Below are 18,936 nucleotides of genomic sequence, written 5' to 3'. Positions count from 1 at the left end.
ACAATTTTATCCTTGGTGCCTCCCATAGTTTCTCTTACTACCCTTAGCCATTTTTCCTGTTTCTCTTAACAAGGCTTGCATGAGGTGACCTAGTTTATTTGCACTCCTCCCTAACTGTGAAGAAAAATGTGCTAACATAAACCAAATGGTCCCAGTCACTTTGAAAGGAGCTTTTACCCTGCCAACTACTCGTCCCCTTCCACCTCCGTCTACTGCCTTGACACCTTCCTGCCATCTTTTCTCCCAGGCCTCAAATCCTGCCCGATGCCTTCCTGCTCTCCTCCAGGGCCACAGCCACTCCTGCATCCCTGAGTTCCACCTCCAGCCCTTTGTTCCTTACCATCAGCCAGATCCGGAGCAGCAGGGACAAGCACATCGCCTAGCACCTGCTAAACTGCAGGCTGAAAGCTTCAAACTCTGACCCAGAGAAGGTAAGTGTCCGTGCCATCCCTGGCATATGGTATTACTCAGGTTACTATTTTCATCTTTGCTAAAGCAGAGCGTCTGGTAAGCTAATAGCCCCAAAATTGCGTAACACAGCAAAGCAAACAAGGAAAAAGAGACAAGTAATAGCAGCAAGGAGAACTTAAAAATTTGTACTGCTCTAGCTTTCTTCTGCTGTTAAGAAAAAAATAATTAAACAACTTTGCAATAAGCTGCCTAGAGCAAGCTGCATTCAAAGCTTCCTCCAGTTTAATGACCACGTATTTCCCTACTGCAGAGGCATGCCTAAAATTGCCACGAGCCATGCACAAGCAAACAAGCATCTTGGCAGTTATGAGGGAGAATATTCAGTGAACACATACCCAGTAAGTGCAAGCCTGAAGGACAGGCTGATAATTGTCATCAGGGAGTTCAAAGAGCAAATCACAGGGAGATGTAAGAGCCCACCATTTGCACAAAGCAGCCTCCAGTTCTTTAGTCACCTGAACTACATGCTCCTGTCAGAAGTTCACTTCCCGAAAACATCTGCAGTTTGCTTGTGCCTGCACTCACTCAAAGACCCCAGAACCAACCAAGGGCTCCCCTTCAGCTGAAGGTAAAGTACATGTCCACCATTTGAGACAAAGCAAGGAGCTAAGAAAAAATTATGTAGTCAAAGGAAATTTGTACAGAACAGTGGCAAAGATACGGCTGCAATGTGGCACACCTCTTGTTACAACAGATGCTGCCTCGCCTCCCACAGTCTGCAATTTGGTCATGTCGTGCCCTTGCCCATTCCCTGGAAGTGCAACAGGCAAACAGCACAAATGAGCAGCCCGTGCCTAGCTCTGCCTGGGTTTTCAGGTAGTTCAGACAATTTATCTAGTCTTTACATCATTCTAAAACCACAAAGATGAATACAAAGTGAATACAGATCATGACAGACCCTGATCACCTGGACGTGGTCCTGGCCAACCCACTCAGGGTCCCTGCTTGAGCCACACAGACCCAGAGGCTCCTTCCAATCTTTCTGTGATTTTCCATCTGGCTGTGTGTTATGGGCAATTACTGCAGAAAGCCTCAACTGTAGCATGCACATTTTGGATTCTTCAGTATCTGCTCTCTGAAACTGCACAGCTGTTTACACTTGTTACTCAGAGTAACTACAAAAATAGCAAAAATTCCTACTGCCACTCAAAGCTTATCATTTCCAGGAACAGCTCCATAAAATGCTGCAGGAAGTCATCACTAATGAAGAGCAGGTCCTGCCTAACACCCAGCTATGCAATGCAGCACAAGTCAGAAGCTACGAGCAAGTAAAACCAATCCAGTGCCCCCCCCCCCCCCCCAAAACACAACGCGTCACGGTCTCAATCACTGTTGAATTCATCTGTTCTTGCCAACGGAGCAAATAACTGCAACCATCCAGCACGGCCTCCTGAGATCCTGCAATGAAAAATGCATTTCCTAAACGAAGTAAAAAACAGAAGAACACTCCAGCGAAGAGGAGCTCCAGGTGCCTCGGCAGGTGGCCAGGCTCACACAGACTCTGTTGCACATTGGATCTGCACTGAGTTCCACACAACTTGTTCCTCACTTCTTAGGGGAGCACTACTAAAAGCAACGTGCATCAGCACAGCTCTGACCACACGTTTGGAGAAGGATTGCTAGCGTCATGTGCCTTGGTCTGAAAGCAGGCACAAATGAAAAAAAGACTGTGATAAATATATGTATCAATCACAAAGCTCCAGAAATTCTCTGCCACACGCGCTTACTTTAATTTCAGATAAATTGAAGTGTGGTACTGCAACCATCAATACTACTACTTAGTTGGTTAGAGGCGACTGCTGAATAATGCAACACGTTATTTTCTAACGAGGTTTCCTTTCTTCCCTCAAAATTTGACTGTTTCCTCCAACTCAGTATGTATGGGGATAGCAAAAAGCCTCCAAAATATCAAACTGTATGTTCTGCCTCCCGAACATACTCCAGACACACATACCACCAAGAACAACTTAGCCTTAGAGACCAGCTGAGACTGATAAAGAGGCAACCAATTGTACAAACTAGCTCTCAGATGTGGATGACCACTCTTCAAAAATCAACTAGTCTACAATTAGAAGTGAAACTACTCTATGCCCTGTATACCCATATTACTCAATGTCATCTGGAAGTTAATTTGATAAGCTAACTGAAACGAGCATTTCCCTAGCTCTTCATAATCTTCCATTGAAAAGTGTTCTTCTCAAGCAAGCTCATCGTAAGCAAACAGACCTTTCCCTTCCTACTCCAAAACCACACATGCTGCGTGTGACTCAGGCCTTGGACCGTTCAAGGCCTTGACCATCCTCAGCTAAAAATCCTGAACCTGGTTATTAAACATCCATACACACTGCAGTGCAGAAGCAGAACAAATATTTTCCATAATTGTGGTGTAGTGAGAAGATACAGAAGGCACTCAAATACATCTTGGTATGACGTTAAACGCTTTGCACATCCTGCAGCAGTAACTTCTTCAGTAATTTCTCACACCAGACACACTCCCAAGGCAAGTCCAACTCTCCCTATGAGTTTTTACCTTCAGTGATACCTAGTGTTTCCCTGCTTAAAATCTGTCAACTTGTTTTTCCGTCAGTTCCAGCCTGACCTGTTCACAACACATAAGAAACTGCCTCTTATCAGATCTGTCCACAGGCTACCCATACCACAAGATTTTCTCCCAGTAAAGGCTGGGATCAAAGCCAACCATGCTGTCAGAACAAACTTGAGACACGAGGAAGTCAATTCAAGATGGGACCTCTCAAGCCATGAAGTACATCTCATCACAACGAGTGATAAATGAAAACAGAAGTCCCTTCCCCTCCACGAACCACATATTTTCATTAGTGAAGTCTGATTTTAAAAGACAGATTATTCCGAGCCACAGACAGATGAACACTTCAATACATGTAGGGTGACTAAGATCAGATGGGGACAAGACACCTGTCTGAGCCCCAGCAGACATGGAACTATGAGGAAACATGAGGAGGCAGAGCCCCGGCCATACAGTCACAGCCATGGGCTGCACCCCACCCCAGCAGGCTGATGGCATCCTGCCGTGCTAATTGCACAGTATTTAAATAATTGTTTGCATATCATTTGTTTCAATTATCTGCATGCCTATCGTAACAGCTGGGATGTTCTATACAATATAAAATAAATACTTCAAAAACACAATTTTATAGGAATTTTCCTGTGAATTAATTATGTCAGTATAACGAACCATAAAATAAAAACCATCCCATTAGTAATGAAGCCCATTGGCCTTTCCATGCTGTCCCATTCCAGCAATCAAACCAGTTCACTAATACCAGAATGAAACTACTTCACTCACACATACTCTGCATCTGTATCTCCAGAGCATCAAAATACATATTCCAACCACAGACAGAAAGTCAACAAGTTTTCTGCTGGGTCTGGACAGCACTCAAAATGTTCCAATTTTTATACTTCAGGATACGTATATTAATATGTCTTAAGAAAAATATATATATAATGAAGCTAAAATGATAAAAATCCTTCCCTGTTCCTCTTGCTTAAGCCACCCACCACAGAACTTTATTATAACCTTTCTAACAGTCCCTTAAAACAATAATAAAATAAATGGGACGTACACTGGGGTGAGAATGTGGAAACAAATGGATGTGCCACAAGAACCTGGTTTTGCTGTCAGACCTGGATAAAACTGAAACAGTTGGGAACGGGCTGGAGGAGCTGGCTGTTAAACTGGCAGTGAATGAAGAATGCTTTTTTATTGAGAAAAGTTGATGCTAGTGAGAAGCTCCAGGTGTTGAGCAAACATTACTGCTGTTGTAATCGATAATTATGCGCTCAAGCAGCAAGGAGGAGTTTGAATGGAAAACTGTGCAGCATTATTTTACGGGTTTGATGTTTTGCTATGGCGAATTTTACTGAGATGGATTTACTGTTTCAGAAAATAGCAGTAAAAAAAGACATTGTATTATAAGCAGTGACTGTCTTTAAAGAACAAATTCTGCAGGGGTATAGGAAATTGAAGACAGAAAAGCCTTTTATAATTTGGACTACCCCTCCAATTGGCCCAATGGTACAGCAAGCTCTGCACTCCAGACAGCATTTATTCGCAGACACAGCTCTCACTGCTGCCAATCCAATATACGTTCACCACTCCTACGTTCACTTAAAGAAAAGGAAAAGCATAATTAGTTGCCTGATGCAAGGATTTCAGCGGTTGTGTTTATTCTGTCATGCCCTTAAAACAAGCCTAAGTAGATAAAAGCCAAATTTATTGAGTAATATTATGCAATTGCCTTCTTGTGAAAATATATCCAGACAACTCTCACACCATTTGATTTCTACTGCTCATTTCATTTGTCTTGCTTCTACCCATCACTCCATTACTTTCCTTCCTAAATCAAGGATTTATTAACTAGAGTAAAAGCAATTTCAGTATTTCTACTAAAGCAATACTCAGCATATGTCTAGTGTCTATATTTATACAACTCTAGAACTGGAAATAAACATGATTTTTGTATTGGCACAATACATTCTTTTTAATGAGGCATCATTCTTCCTATCAGTTTACCAAGAATTATTCTGGCCATAGCCAAGTCCTTACTCCAATTTATGCACCACGTAACAAGAATCTAGAAGGCTGAATGGAAACTTCTCATTACATAAGAAGGAACTCTAATGATTCAGGGTTGGCCTTCCCCTCCTCACATCTGCAGGCAGCAGGGCTACTCAAACATACAAAGAAAGGCATCCAAGGAAAGAGAGATGCCTAGGTAGGAATGAGGCGGGGGGATTTAGGCTCTGGAGCTTGCTTCCACACAAACCTGAAGAACTCAGCCACAGTGACTTTCCCAGTACTGTGTCAAAACCATTTGTCCAAGACTGAGCGTGTGCTTCCTCCATGACGTCAGATGTCCGGGCAGACAGCCAACTTCCTGTGGAAGTCATTTCAATTTAACTGTATTTATCATATGATTAATTAAGGAGCCAGCAGCTTGCAAAGGTATCCTTAGATTTTTTAATCTAAGAAAATAAAATACATTTTTTTGAATACAAAGGATTGATTGAGGTAAACATATTCAGATTTCATGCCTTTCTCTAAATGAATTCAAGAAACAAGCAGACGTTAGCCAAGATGAATTCCATCCTTGCTCAGCTGGGACTCAGCAGCCTACGTTACAAAGCAGAACATTCTCTCATCTGCTACTTCACAATTACTCCATACCATAATTATACCCTAAATAGAAAGCCTTGCCCTTCTACTCATAACAGGTTCTCACAGCCTCGCATCTTCTGTAAGCATTCATAATTTTTTTCCCTACTTTCTCCCTTCGTTTCAAAACATTTCTCTTCGGTGACATACAATAAATTCCACCCAACCAAAAGGCCAAACTGATCTGAACACGGTTACACATCACTGGAATGAGCGCTCCTCATCCCAGACAGGACACTGTCAGCAGCTGTGTGCACTCCCATCTCCTGTGCATTCACCTACAGAACATCAGAGCTCTGAGCTCGGAATGCACGCTCTAGAATATACCCTGGGGTGGGAAGAAATCAGAAATGCAAACTAATAAGAGAAAAACTGACCAGTCTTCTCCTCTGCTGTATTTATTGTATGTGCAGTAGTGTGAACCATGTACCACTGGGAAGTGCAACAAGGTACTCCAAAACATTCCAGACTCTGAGAAAATGAAATAAATGTGTCCATCCAGGAAAGGACGCTTCTGCACAAACCACCTTTTACAATAAATAGCCATAAATAGGCTCTTAAAGGATTCTGCGTTGCCTACATATGCAAATATTGTGCTTTAAAGTCACTCTTGGCTAATGGTGATGACGTTATAAAAACCAGGCCACGCACACGCACTAGAAATCCCTGAATGCCTCACAGCACAGAACAGTAACACAAAGGACGTTTCGCATGTACGCACAGAACAGCGAGCATTTACTAACTTGTACAGCTTGTTTTTAATTTATTTACCCACTTGGGCTTTTTTGACTTGGCATATTTTGCGATCATAGTTAAGCAACAAAAAGTAACTAAACAGATGCAAACCATAACCACACAGATACACTCCTCCTAGGACTAGGCCCAAGGTTGGAGGCACAGCTCTAACTCTGCTTTCTGCATGCATCCATTACGGATTTATCACATGGCATTGCATAAATATGAAATCACACACTTGCAAACCAAATACAATACTCTTCATTAACCCAGGAGAACGCAGGCTGCACCATGTTCTCTTCGTGATTCTTCTTTTTATTCCCCATTTCATTTTCATAATGGTCCAGTACTTATTTTGCAGACTTCTTATACCATCTCCACTCTAAGGTATGTAAATAATTTAGTCAACAGTAATGCATTATGCAATTTATTTTCAGCCAACAGCACAGCCCTCGTTAGGTGCAATTCATGGGAAGAAGCAGTTAATTATGGTAATTCATCTGCAGACCTAGGTGAGCAATTTCACTGTTATTCTGCTATCCCACTTAATATGCATATGTTGTATAAGAGCAGTTAAATGGCAACTTTCAAAAATGACATCCCAAGCCCAGATTCTGTAACGAGCTCTGAACCCAGCTCTGACACAGAGCTGCAGTAAACACTGCTTCTGGGAGGAGGAGAAGTTGATTTACAGAAACCAGCCTGCAAGACAAGGGCTTAAGGCAGACTGCTGAATAGTCCTCTACAAGATCCTGGAAATAATTCTATGCTATTACACTGCACTATTTGCAGAATGGTATGTGATCATATAATTAGAGATCATATAGTACACTCACACAAAGAACACTTTAGGGCTTGCTGGGGAGGGTGGGGGGAAGACTCTTCTTAGAAGAAAATTACACTATCTGGCAATTCAGAGCTGATCTCAACAACTCAGCAATGCTACCAGAGTGCTTCTCCCTCACCAACTTCAGAGGAATACATTTCCAGGTCTGATTTCTGCCTGAGGAAGAAAGAGTTCCAAATAAAACCAGCTGAGATTTTCAGTCACTAAGTTTTCAGAAGTCTAAATCAAGTATTTTAGGAAAATAATCCAGAATGTGTATCAATACGAAAAAAATAATTCCTAAACCGCAGCCCGATGATCACAGTGACTAGGAGCAGGGATGGCATTCAGTCCCAACCAGCACTGAGAGAAGAGCTTTGGAAAGGTGCAAGAAAACCACCCTGCTTGGCAACTGTGGCAGGAGGGGAGCCAGGAAGGAAGGCCTCAACCTGCAATGCCAGAACAGCATCGTGCTCAGCTCTTCAGCTCCAGCTGTCTGGAGAAGGGAGTCCACCATTACAGGGCCCATCCTCACTGCACCTTTGCCTCAGCCCTTGGTATCTGGGCTGCAGACTTCCAAGTCCCACTGCTAGGAGCTCCACTTGTCCAGCACTAAAAAGCATACATGTACCCAACAGCAGCGTTCCGCCAAAGCCCAGCTGTCCTTATATAAAAACCAGAGGGCCACTTGTTTTGGTGAACATGCGACCGAGGGCCTTCAGACATCAGCCAAGCCTAGAAAGCTGCAACCCAACCCCCAAAATAAACCCTTGAAGTCATAATACATTTAGATGGCTGCTGGAAGGCAGAGGAGCTTCAAGGTGAGCACGGTATACTGGAGGTCCCCATGGAGTGCTGCTCCATGCCACACACACACACCCTTTCCATTTAACCTTGCACATTGGTACAGCTGTAGGTGCAGCATCAGTGCTCCCCAGCTTCCCTGGGAGCAGCTTCATGTGCCAGAACAGTGCTTTGCTGGAGCTCAGAGCTAAAACAAAAAGCAGTGTTCAAGGAGAGCAAAACTGCATGAGCCAAAGAACAACACACTGCCAATACTTCAGTCCACCAAACAAAGGCCACTTTACCCAAACTTCAACTATTTTAAAGATGCATCAGAGTATTTCAGGCATTTGGACAAATGTTTGGATATAGAGAATTAAAAAAAAAAAATACTACCTCCTGTTGTCATCGTTTTAAACAGTTTGCTTTCCCATTCTCCTGAAACAGCAGCACTCAAATTGCAACTTAACAAACGCACATATCCCTGGCTATTTAAAACAAAAAGTCTGAAACATTTAATGTAAATCTTTCCACTCAAACCGACACTGGAAAACTGTCAGCCCCCAAAATGAGCTTCACAGAGCCTTAATGCATCTGCAAATGGCTTACTTGCAAAACATGACAAGCAAATTCCGAAATAAAGGGAAACCCTTTCCCTCACCACACACACTAATATTTTTCTTTCCTGGAGGTTGGATCACTTCCAGAGAACCTGAATCGACTTAAATAGAGTGATAATGTATGTCTTACAAAGAACACTCTGACTGCCTCAGAATACCAGAAAATGGTTCACCAAGGAAAGGAGTTCACCCAGCTCTTTTAAAAATATCCAAGGATCACATCTGAAAGCTTGGTTGTTTTTTTAATTTTTAACAATTAAAACCACAGCAACAGTTATATCTGCTAAAATTATTACACTAACAAGGAATAGACACTTTCATTCTGGAGTCGTTCCAAAAAAAAATGTGAGCACACTGTAAATTCACTTTTTTAACTTCAAGCCACGTTACACAGCAACTATAAATGCTTTCTTGCAACGTTTAAGGGATTTATTACAGTGCTAGCAGGATTTTCTTTTTAAATTAAGCAACAGATACTTCTCAGCGTGGAGATACAGTGAAAATAAGAAAGATACAGAAGTAAGTTTTACAATAGCAAAAAGAACCTGGAGACAACTTTGAGTACTATTCCCAAACCGATGGCATTTCCCAAATTCAGCAACAGCCACTGTGGTACGTTATTAAGGAAGAGCAGGCCAAGTGGAACTGTAACCATCTCACAAAGACCATGACACTATTTACATCAATTTAAAATAAAAAAAAAAAGCCTCCATAACACCAGGAGTACCATTCTGGTGAATGCTTTTTGTATGAAATACAGTGGGAAGACCAGAATCTGAAGAGAAAAAAAAAAAAAGACTATCACAAGCGAGACCACAAGCTAACAGCAAGAAAAACAAACAAGCACACTCTAAGAATTAAAAACACTGCACAACGAGCTACACTGTCGTTATAAACACGTGCTAAAAACAACAAAGAAACTGTTGTAGACAAACTAATCTTTCTGATCACCCCTGGGCAATTTCAACAGGATTCACCCCCATATAACGCTGGATGATTACATTTACAGCTAAGTTTGCTCCTGCAGCAAGTCTGTATTGCATATATTCTCGTCACACTAGATTCCTGATTAGATTCCTGATTATAGGAATTCAACAGTAGAAGCAATTCAGAATGATCCATGATCCGTTGGCTTCAGTAGAGATGAGGTTCACTGTGACCAAGTGCCACCATTTTCAGAGTAAGGGATGTGCACGAGTTGCAAGAGCAGATCTGTTTCATGCACACTCAGATGCACGCCCTGCATTCTTCCAGCCCAAGCACGTATGTGCCATCATCTATAGGTCCTACAGCGCAGCAAGGGCAAGAAAGCTTATGATACATTAACCTCTTAAGTTTTGCAAAAGCTAATAAATAAAAAAGGAGTTTAAGTATCAAGCAAAAGAGTATTACACATATTCGGCTGTTTCTGGATTTATTTAAAACATGAATTCTTCAAAGATGAGCATTCAGCTCTGAAGTCACAATTCTGCAAACTCATCTGTGCAGCACAGGACAAAGGCGGCTGTCCGCACGTATCAGCTTGCACTATCAAAGCTATATTTGTTCACCTCGAACAATGGGGCATGTGACTTGTCAACACTACCCACAATAAACACAATAAGATAAGGCCGTGACTGATTTCATCACGACTTTGTTTTTGTTCATTTCAAGTCACAATGCCAGTAAAATTCATAGCATGAAATCCTTTATTTCACAAAGCTCACCTCGCAGCGCACTGAGCTTTCCATTCAAACTTCTTCAGCTTCTTGAGCTCCCACTGAACACCCATGCCAACCACCTCTAAAGCCTCCCTTTGACTTGAGCAAGCCTTGGATCGATGCTTTATGTGGGAAGCCAGGATTATTTTTATCAATTAAAAGCACTGCCAAGCCCTGCCGGCCCCATCTCCTCTCCCGTGCACGTGGCCCCGCTGCCAGCATCAGCTGGAGCTCCTCATGGCACAGCCACCGTGTGCAGGAGCAGCAGCAGCAGCTCCTCTGTACACATTCAGCTGAATGAAGGTGGGAGATATGCAGAGAAAAAGGGAGAGAAACAAAGGTCACGAGAGAAAGGGGCAAGTGGTGCAAAGCACTGGCTGAAGAACAGAAAGGGAGAAGGTGAAAGAGTAGTCCAAAAACCACAGGAGTAGAGAAAGAAAAGAAGGAAATTAAACAAAAAGGGGAGATTAGAAAAACAAATGAAGACTTGGGGAAGGATTACAATGAAATGATGCGAAGTGCAGTGCCTGAGACAGAACCCCATGACAGCAGTCTGCAGGAAGGGGACCATCTTCATGAGGGGAGAGCAGCACAGCCCTGCACCACTCTGTTAATTAGCACACAGGGCTCCTTTAATGATACACAACAGCAGTAGCCCCAACAGCACTCTCCTATTCTTCTGAGCTAACAAATAGAAGCAGACAGCCATGGGCATGTGGACGTGCATTACAGCTCCAAACTTTCACCATTTATAGTAACATAATGCAAATGAAATCTAATTAATTTGATCACTGAAAACGTGTTTGTTTTTTGTTTTGCTTTTTTTTTTTTTTTTGAAAACACAGCATTTCTTTCCTTTCACTTGGAAAGCTCCATCCCAGGAGCAGACAGTTACACACAGCAGCAGGGAAAGGAGGGAGCACGTGAACAGATGCGCACACCAACAAGGTTCTGCACATTTGACACAATAAATGCAGCTTTCTGCTGCTCCTTAGCAAGGTCCAACATAACACAAGCACTGACACCAGCAATCCTGGTAGCGTATCTGAACAGAAAGCCTCAGTCTGTGTGATGGAAACACTCCTGGTTAAAGGCCAACACTTCCCATACCCACAGAGCTTCTCGTAGCAAGTCAATAACAGTGCCAACCAATTAGCTGCAACATCCCGCTGGCTATCTCAAAACTCCTTTGAACCCTCACTCAACTTAACTGTCGTCAGTGTTTCTGTCCACACAAAGAGGATGGTTACAAACCCAGCCATGCCCATGCCCGTCTCAGCAGAACACCGTGGTTGAACCTACGTGGGGATAAGGTGACAGGGACCCCCAGCCTGGCACCCACAGAAAGCAGAAGGATCACTTCTAGGATAAGCAATGCTCATCTGTTCCACCAGAAAGCAACGTATACCTGGCTACCCAGGCACCCAACAATCAGCCAAGGAGGGATCTGACAAAGCACTCTTACAACTCCACCTCTAATGCAATTTGTACTAAACATACTGTAAGGCAGAATCTTACAGAGGCCCTCGATGAACCAGAAACAAATAACCCGTATCAAAATAACCCTGCATGCGCAGACAGCAGAGGAACTGACTGCCATGGCCTCTGCCAACAGTGATAAACACATTGATATTTCTAATGTAATCAAAGGCCATTCAGAATTTGCCGTGGAAGACAGCAACAGACATACAAAGCATTTTCCTTACAACTCAACCACTTGAGACAAGTATTTACTACAACGATGAAAGCTGTTAAAAAAAAAGAGTTGGTTTACATTAATCAGCTACATTTAGATATCCGTTTCTGCTATCAGATCAAGCTCACCAGAACTGCTTAGCAGGCTGTTTCACTCCAGCTTTCTTCTCTAATTGCAATTTAACACACGGAAGTTTTGTATTTCTACATTTTCTCATCTCACACAGTGTTAGAAATTCAGTTTAAGCAAGATCACGGCAGACTGAAGAAATTCAGTTTGAAACATGGTGAAAAAAAAGAAAATCAGACTCCACATCTGCATCAGCAAAACACACCACAGAGAGAGCACAGGCCCCGCTCCTGTGTGCCCCACGTCTGCTGCACCAGCCATGGGCACAGCTTACCTGTTGCTACACAACCTGTGTTTGTTAACAGACTCTGACATCTTCCTTCCTTTTCCTCCATCCGCATCAGTGCTAACTTTGCTTTGAAAGCACACTACAAAGTATTAAATCTGAACAAGCACAGCTCCGGAGTAAATACGTTACAGATTCACAGACACCGTGGCAAAACTCCATATTTTCACAGAAGGCACGTTAGGAAATTAAAATATATCGCTAATAGTTTGTATTTTAGGAGTGCATGTTTGTGTTAACATCCAGGCAAAAAATTCTGCGCTGGAGAGGAATGCTGACATCCGTACAAACATTAGCGGCCACTCACTGTTTAACAGTTGTGTTCCCTTCGCAGCACACGGCAGTGAAGGACACACTGCCAAACCGAAAGCACCAACACTTCCTTTAACCTAATACAGGACAAATAAACGCACTCCAACAGCTTCTATATCTTGCATGCCCTACTTTTTTGACCCAGATCTCTTGTTATTTCCCCCATAGGTCCACGCAATAGCAAAACTATTTTTTCCTACAAATTTAGACTTGATCTAAAAGAGGCAAAGTTGTCATCATTCCTGTGAGCTCAGCAGACCCAGAAAGAGGGGGAGGGGGTCAGCAAACAGGCTCAGTTCAGTTAAAAAATCAATTGGTATTTCAATGTAACATTTTCAACCACACTTAATGCTGCCAACCACTGAAACTAATGGCAACAACTCTCGTTTGTCCCAACAGAACTGCAGGTTAGACCATTACCAATGACAAACGGAAAATATTTAATATTTCTATTATTCTTTTTCAAGGCAAAAATGTATTTTCAGAAGTCACGCTGACACTCGAGCATCTATCAGTCTGCCTAAACTTCCCCACAGAAGACACACACAACTCACTGCTGTTCCCTCAGTCAGCCTAGAGGACTTCTAGGAATCAAAGTGCTCCGTCTTTGCCCAGTACTCTCAGGGAACCACCAGGGGACTGGAATCCACCCCACGTGTGCCTGCCGTCAGAGTTTCCAGCTCTGAGCTTGGCGAGAGGTCACATGGGCCTGAACTTTTAACACAGCAGATGTCAAAGGGATGCAACTTCAGGGACAGCTTCTATCTGGGGCTCCAAACCTTGACAATTTCTGTGGTTTTGGCACCACGTATTCATAAATAGTAAATATCTGACCTGTAACTCACAACCTTGGAAAAATGTTCCACAAGTGGACCGCACAGAAGGCTCTCCTGAGTGCTGCTACAACAGAAGATGTCACACGATCCCAATTCACAAAACCTGCAGGAGGACACCAGCTGGTTCAATGGCAGGCTCACACAAAACCAGGGGAGCGACTCAATCCTCCTCCCAGCCCAGCAACGGGTTACAGGAGTCCAAAATAACACTGTGTGCAGATCTGTACAGAGCACGGGATGTGGAGAGTCTGCAATGCATGCCCTGAAGAGAGGCTGAGACGTATCTCCAAGAGCATAAAGAGCAGAAAGATGTTTTTCCTTCACGTAATTCTGATTTTTTTTTGATGCTGGATTATACAAATAAACATGATCGCTTCTTTGCAACATGGAGCCTTAAGAATTACAACAATAAACACAAGCCAGAGCACACAACACAGCCTTTACCAATGCAACTCCCAGAAACAGAAATTACACCCTAACAGGACTTTGTAAAAGCCAGCAAGCCATGCATGAGACTTGATGTTACGAGATGCTGAGCACACACAGCGACTGCCAACACAAAACACAACTGTGGGGACTCAGCATCTCTGAACACAAGCATATCAGTCTCCTACTTTACACATGCGGAAGGGCCCCTAGCAGGCACCGAACCACGAAGGCACACGGCACTCTTCTGGAACAGAAAGTAATGCCAATCCACCAAGCACTTTTCTCACTATTTCTAAGATTAGAATGTATCTCAGAAGTCTTTTCAGCAAGCAGCTCCCCAGGCTCAGCTGCACTGCAGGCTTTTTCCCATTCAGCCACACCAGCTTCCACTTCGGATGACCACTTGTTTGTTATCAAGGAAGAGGTTTTTAAGGCACCTTCATGGTATAAAAAGGCGAGACCAGAGGACGTAACAGAACCAACGTGGCACATGTTAAAATACAGTTCTACAGGTCTTTCAGAAACAAAGGAACGCTCAACTCCTCGTTCAGACATGGCCATTAAAACTTCACAGCGTTTTGTATAAACCAATTCAGCCTTGTTTTCATAAGAATGGAAAGGGCCTTCCTGTTATGGACAAGGCAGAGCAAGGCAGAACCCTAACGAGAACACAGCTCTTAGTTCCCACACAAACCAGCAGTGATTTCCCCCCCGGGCTTCCACACTTCTATACTCAACCCACCAACTCTCCTGAAATGACAGCCACGCTGCCGTGATCTCACTGCTTCTTACCTCAAGTCAGCTAATTCAATTTTGCTAAATTAAAAGGAAAAAAAAAATAAAATGGAGTCAATATATTCTCCTACAGTTTCATCTGCAAAAGATAATTCTTATTCCTTATTTCACTGTCATACTTTATCTTGGAGGAAACCAATTATGAGATGAATAAGGCGGTCTCCATCCACTCTGTTTGGTATCACTAGATGAACTCTTTCCTAGCAAAGTCACTCTTCTCATTAAGCTACTTTACAGAAATTAAGACCATCTCAGACCACAGCACTTAGAAAGCTGCACACGTTGGGGGCAAGAATACCTCCATCAATGGCAAGAGTGTAGGAATAATTTCTTCAACACTTGTTAATTTGAAGGCACAATATTAATGCTGCAATGCAAAGCAAATACACTGAAAAGAGCTGTCAATCATGTTTCCTAACAGGAAGCTTCAGACATTTCTTCACCTAACACAAATATTTAAACTTACATTAAGAAGATGAGCACGCAGAAAGCCTGCTCTCCTATTTGTCCCTTCTTGCAGGAGCCCTACACGGGCGTGCTGTGTACACATGCTTTCACTTCTCTCCCAACCCACTACTTGCATGAGCAGATGGTTACGGGTTACAGCCTTAAACTCACACATTACTGAAGTCTGTGCTACATGCACACACGTAAACACATGCTAAGGGTGGTCACTACATAGGGCAAGAATCACAACCCTCCATTTAAACAGAATGAACATTGGTAGAGCTCAGTGGTACCTCCATACGACACATTTCAGCATTTCTGCTTCCTCCCATCTCACTCAACACCAGAAGTCTCCTCCAGCAAAGTCACAGAGCTCACAGCACCATGACCCCAAATGGCCAAGGGCCATGGGGCGGACGTGAGAGCCAACCAAGGAGACACAGAGTGGGGCTCCACATGGAAAGGGCTACTGAGGAAAGCTGCTGTGCCTTGGCCTCCCAGAATGCTGAATAGCACTTTGATACAAAAAAAAAAAATCAGTGTCAAGAAAGAGACACATCCTACTGCCTGTCACTAATGCAAAACACACTCATCTGTGTGCGACTCAACAGACATCTGTGGAGCTCATTCAGCCGAGCTAGACTACTGATGTGCATGAAGTTGTGTGTGTTTCTTTACAGGACTTCCTGACTTCTGCACAATTATATCCTTGTAGGATGTGGGTCTTTATTGCCACTACAAAATTTCTAACAGCAAACACATTCTGACTCGAACGTGAAGTCCATGTTAAATTAAATTCTGCATCCAGAATCAAGTTAGGTAAAATAACTCCATTTGCGTTGCGCTGTTTGGATCCATTCTTCCTAACTAAAAAATATTACTTGAAAACAACATTATAAGCAAATTTGACCACTTCCCTTAATCCATCCAGAGCCTCTTTATGCTTAGGGTTGTTGCACTTTTTAGCATCAAACTCTTTCATGATAGGAACAGAACTCTCAAGTGCTGTTCCTGGGTACTTAGCACTTACATGACGCCTTACAACTTCAAAGCACTGCACAAACATCAATAATTACCATAGAGAGTAAAACTGAAAGTACCTATATTAAAAAAAAAAAAGAGCATCACTACCTGTTTGAAGGGGAAAAAAGCTCAAGCAACAGAATCTAACTGTAATTATTGCATTCTCTATGCTATGAACACACGTTACGGCTGTCCACATTTATATGAACACAAAAAAAAAAGTCAAACTTCCACACAGCCCCAGAAAAAAGCCAACCCCAACTCCTTCCAAACACATTACATTCCCACCCCCACAGATGGGTGAGTGGATGTTTCCAAGTGCTCTCCAACGTCATGTTCCCAAGGCACAGTACCACACTGCCCTTGTTTTTATGGAGCCAACTCCATGTTCCCCAAGAAAACCAACAATGGTGACAGTACATGGTCTCAGGTGACTCCAGGAAGATAACAGAGCGCACTGCTATTCCACTGGGCCTGAGCCACAGGAAAAGCAAAAGAAATGGCTACAAGAAACAGAAAGTTTGCTACTTTGATACACCACCCACATCCTATGGACAACCCGTCAACAAGGCAGCTCCTCGTCTCCCTGGCCAGCAGCAAGAACCCCTCGCACTCTCCTCCACGGTCTCACCAAAGTTCCAAGATGCACACGAGGGTTCGCAGGACCAAACCTTAACCAGACGTGCTCTGCAAGAAGCGCTCACACGAACGCACCCAAAAGAAGGCCCCAACCCAACCTCACGGCACTGGGCCTCGACACAAACCAAGGCCCCCAACCGCCCCACAAAGCGGGGGTAGCGCCCAGCAGAGCCCACGGGGCACAACCAAGGGTCCCATCCACCCTCAGTGCCCCCGGGTCCGCCGCTCCGGATCGCACCTGGCTGATCCGAGCAGCTCCACGTCGCGTGGTCAGCCCCGCTGCTTCACAGCGACGGGAGCACGAGGCGGCCGAGCACACCGGGGAGCGCTCACAACTTTCCCCCACAAACTTCTCCGCGACCTCCGCGCCCGACGTCCCGCACCGCTCACGTGCGGCGCGGACAGACACAAACTTTCCTCCCGGGGCCCCGCAGCCGCGGCCCGGACCGCCCCCCGCGCCCCCCCGGTCAGGCCCTGCGGACCCCCACGCCGCCCTCTCGGCCCCGTACCTCCGCAGCTCCGCTCGATGCCTTTTTCCCCCTTTTTATGTGTTTTTTTTTTTCCTCTCTCTCTCTTCTCCCTTTCCCCTCCCCCTCCGCCAGAAGTAAATATGTGCGGAGGGGAGCGGGGGGAGGGGAGCGCTCCTCTTTACACAAATCGAGCTAAAAATAGGCGATCCAGCACCCGCCTCGCCATGCCTCCTTTATTTAATTCACCCCCAACGCTCCAACGCCGCATCCCCCCCACGAAAAGACCCCAAAACGCGGCCCGGTGGGGGAGGGGCGGCCAGCAGCGCGGGGAGGGGGAAGGGACGCGGCAGCCACCCCGCACCCCGCAGCCACGCGCACCCCCACACCGACCCCAAAACCCCCCGAATCGGCCCCAAAGCGGTGCCCATCCCCCGGCGCTTACCTGGGCGGCGGCGCTCCCCTTCCCCGGGAGCGGAGGCGCGAGAGGAATCCGCCCGCGTCCGCCTCTCCTCCGCGGTTGTTTTTATACGGCCATAGAGACAGACGGGCACATGTCTGTGTGTGTACACACCGAGAGGTACAATCGCTTTTTTTATTATTATAATATTATTATCTTTTTTTTTTAAGTCCACAGCGAGAGGGGTTCTTTTTTTTAAAAAAAAAAAAAAAGGAAAAAAAAAACCACCACACACACACACGGGAGGAGGAGGAGGAGGAAGGGAAAAAAAAAAAAAAAACACCACCACGCAGCCACCAAACAGCGCTGTGATATTCAATTATATCCCGAGCCAGCGAGCGGGGGAGGGGAGGGTGGGGAAAGAAGGGGGATTAGAGATTAAGTCCCGAGGAAGGAGGAAAAAAAGTAATATCTGTGTGTGTGTGTGCGCGCGTGTGATTTAGATTGAGGAGGAATTGAGGCAGAATGTGAAAGCTGTTACTAAGGGAAGGAGCCAAACGGCTCGGAGCAGCCAACGGCTCTCAGACACTCCGCGCCGGGAGAGGGTGCCCAGCCGCACGGAAATGGGCGCGGGGGGAGCGGGGCCGCCGGGAGGGAGCGGCGGAGCGGGGCCGGCCTGCTGCGGCCGCACGGCACAACAAACCTGCGGCGGGGCGGGGGGCGGCGGCCGCGCCCCCTCCTCCTCCTCCTCCTCCTTTTTCTTCTTCTTCCTCCCTTCCCCTCCTCCCGCTCGCTCCTCGCACGCCCGCGCTCTCCGGGCAGGCGCAGCGCACGCGGGGAGGACGGCTGCTGGGCCATGGCAGGAAGGGGAGCGGGGCGGGCAGGGCTGCCCGCGGCTCCGGTGCCCGCGTCCTGCGGCCGGTTGGGCCTCGGTGGTTTCCTAGGAAAGACGTTAATGGAGCCGTGTGAACGCGCTGCTCGCGGTGTGCTTGGCTCCTGTGGCACCGACGCTCAGAGCCAGGCCCGAGCTTCGGCACCGCTCGACGCCTGCACCCGTTTTTGTTTTGTTTGTTAAAAATAATCCTCTACGGTAATAATGTTTCCCTACCTGCGTGCTGTTCGTTCTCAGAATATAAAGCTGTTTG

At 45.1% G+C, this 18,936-nt stretch overlaps 1 protein-coding gene across 2 annotated transcripts in view; it reads right to left on the bottom strand.

The window, feature by feature from the left end:
* Positions 1-17,504, bottom strand: part of TBL1XR1 (TBL1X/Y related 1) — an 84,899-nt gene extending 67,395 nt beyond the window's left edge. For both annotated transcript variants that reach the window (XM_065748366.1, XM_065748367.1), the window contains exon 1: positions 17,434-17,504. The gene's annotated coding sequence lies outside the window, so the exon portion shown is untranslated. The remainder of the gene's footprint in view (positions 1-17,433) is intronic.
* Positions 17,505-18,936: the final 1,432 nt, after the last annotated feature.

This window comes from Cyrtonyx montezumae, unplaced genomic scaffold (genome assembly GCF_038088225.1).
Source record: "Cyrtonyx montezumae isolate F1298 unplaced genomic scaffold, pur_monq_1.0 scaffold_5, whole genome shotgun sequence".
In the NCBI taxonomy this organism is placed as follows: Eukaryota; Metazoa; Chordata; class Aves; order Galliformes; family Odontophoridae; genus Cyrtonyx; species Cyrtonyx montezumae.
This window is presented reverse-complemented; position numbering and strand designations above follow the sequence as displayed.